We start from the raw sequence: 2,668 nt of genomic DNA, 5'->3' as shown, positions 1-2,668 counted from the left end.
CTTTTATATAACATATTTCATTTCTCAAATAAAAATCTTATTCTTTCTTATTACACTTTACTGCTGTTTTTAGTTACATTCTTTTTGTATTCGTAAGAAGTTGAAGAGAAATATGAAGTGTATTGGTCATAGCACTTAGCTCTGATAACTTTTCCTTTTATGTCAATGTTAGATATTAGATAAAGTATGAAATAAAATAATTTATTTTTTACATCTGCATCAACCATTTTAGGAGGTATTCTTTTGTTATTATTTTTTATATTAAAAATATGGAAAATTCTGGTGCTCAGGTAATATCCAACAAAGAAATTGGAAATACCCATGACAGCTGTTAAAAACACACCAACAATTAAGAAGACAGAGGAAACTACACAAAATTCACACCTTCCGTAAAGCATGAGATGGACCGAGTTGCAACTTCGCACAACCCGGAAGTGAAAATCAGCAAATAAATAAGCGCTCAGACTGGAAACCCTGGCGGCTTCACTCCCGTGCTCACACTACAAGTCAGGAGCATCAGTGGGAAGAAAAGTGAGTTCCAGAAAAAGCTGTAGGAGACAGAAAGGGAAGGCGACTAGTGGCCTGAACCAGCATGAGAGGAGAAAGTCCCTTGAATGTGAAGACACAGGCCGGCATGTGGGGAGACCTGAGCCCTGACCACGGGACATGCATCCAGGAAGAGCAAGAGGGAGACAGGAGGTCTCAGTTGCAGAGCTGTGGGCACAGGGGGTGAGAAAGTCAGGAAGGGACTCTGGAAACACCTCAGTCAAGGGAAATGAGGGCAAGAACATTTGGCATCCACCAGGCACGAGGGAATAGGAACCAGGGAAAGGAGACACAGCCTGCATCCTCTCCAAGGGTAAAGCAAAAATGCATGACACCAAAACCAAAAAAACAGTCTCATAACACACAGTATTATTTTTCATAACAGAATACAGCAACTACTGGCTAAATTGTTGAACAAAAAGAAGTATGTACAAATATATAACATAAATCATGGAAGGGGTGAATTGATATTGGAAGATAAAAATTGAAAAAGAATGAAATCCTTAATTATTGTATAAACCACTAAGGAAAAGTAAGTGATTACTGTTTTGACAGCCGATGCCATTAAAACTGGAACCATACAGATAGATCGGCATGGTCGCTGCACAAGAGTGACAAGCAACCAAGTGAAGCAATCCATATATTTACAGATGGTGGTGTTGATGTTCCCGCAACAATGCACACATTCTTAATGCCAGTGAGTGAAGTGCTTACAGTGGCACCTGTTCTGTGATTCAGCACCTGTGAAATGTGCGCAAGAGGGAAGTCACTGCAGACAGGAAGGAACCGGTGGTGACAAAGGGGTGAGTGCAGAGAGGGGCAATGGCATGACTGCTAGTGGGTCAGCGCTTTTTCCGCAGGTGATGGAAATGTTGTCGATTCGATCATGATGATGTTTGCACAACTCCGTAAATATACTACAGACTGCTGGGTTGTATACTTGAATGAGTGAACTCGGTGACATGCAAATTATCTCACTAGATTTGTTTTATTTTTAGGAAAAAGAACTTGAGGTGAGAGGCAGGGTGAGTCAAGCCCGGGTGGTGGTGTGTGTAAAGGCTGGAGGAAACACCTGAACATGTGGAATCCCAATGCCAAGCAGCCAGGTCCAAATCCAGATCTACTGACGTCAGGTACCCTGAAGGTGCCCATCCTGCCATCCACCACCTGACCACCCTGCCTGCCCTCCAGGCCCCTCTCCATCTCCTGCAGCAGCTCCCCGGGGGCATCCAGCTTTTCCCCAGTGCACCCCCATCCTGCACCATAACCAGGGCATCCGGGAGGCCAACCCCTAGGTCCCTACCTGCTCCCTACCCACCACCTGCTCCTGGCATTCCTCCTGTGAATCCCTTGGCACCTGGCATGGAAAACAGATGGAAAAGAAAACATGGAAGAAAATGAAGAAAGTTCTTACAGATATACAAATACAACAAGCATGGTAAGCATTCCTCCTCCACCTCCTCCTCCTCCTCCTTCTCTTCAGACCGAGTACAGGGCCTGGACCCTTCCCTCAAGCCTTTCTGGTTCTGCTCTCCCACCAAGCTTTAGATGCGAACTTATACTGGAGAAAATTAGCCCCGTCCCTTCCCCCTTCACCCCCAATCTGAGCCTTACTCTGCTATGCAGCCCTACTGGCTGGGGAAATTGGATTAGAATGACCATGGGCCAGCAAAGACTGTCTTCTCACTACATGGATGGACGTTTCAGCCGATGAGTTTAGTAGAACTATTTTTGGAAGATGATGAGACTTTGGAGCTAACTACTCAAGACGAGTACAAGATCTGTCAAATGCGATTTTTTAAAACATTTTTTGTAATATTTGTGGTGTCATGGGAGGTGTTGTGGAGATTTAAGTATGGAAAAGAGAAACTCTACCATTGTAGTGATGGTTGGCAGACGTTGGTGATTTACTGGCAAATACATTTCCCAGCAGGCCTTTATTGACCCTACTAACTGGAAGGCTGCTGGGAAATGGAGTCCATTGGGTTGATAAGCTCTGCCTGCCCTTTTGGAACCTAATCTCACTGGAGTCTTGGGCCCTTCTCTTTCACCAGCTCTCATTTAATCCAAATAAAGCTCTTTATCCAAGGAAGAAAGGAAGGGAGGAAGGAAGGAAAGAGGA

At 44.4% G+C, this 2,668-nt stretch overlaps 1 non-coding gene across 1 annotated transcript; it reads left to right on the top strand.

The window, feature by feature from the left end:
* Window positions 1–1,088: 1,088 nt before the first annotated feature.
* LOC144613971 (U6 spliceosomal RNA) lies at window positions 1,089–1,192 on the top strand. The gene has a single exon (XR_013551473.1). It is a non-coding gene; the product is annotated as a U6 spliceosomal RNA (small nuclear RNA).
* The last annotated feature ends 1,476 nt before the right edge of the window (window positions 1,193–2,668 follow it).

Source organism: Panthera onca, chromosome D3, assembly GCF_046562875.1.
Source record: "Panthera onca isolate mPanOnc1 chromosome D3, mPanOnc1 haplotype 2, whole genome shotgun sequence".
Taxonomy (NCBI): domain Eukaryota; kingdom Metazoa; phylum Chordata; class Mammalia; order Carnivora; family Felidae; genus Panthera; species Panthera onca.
The sequence above is the reverse complement of the archived record's forward strand: the minus strand, read 5'-3'. Positions and strand labels throughout refer to the sequence as shown.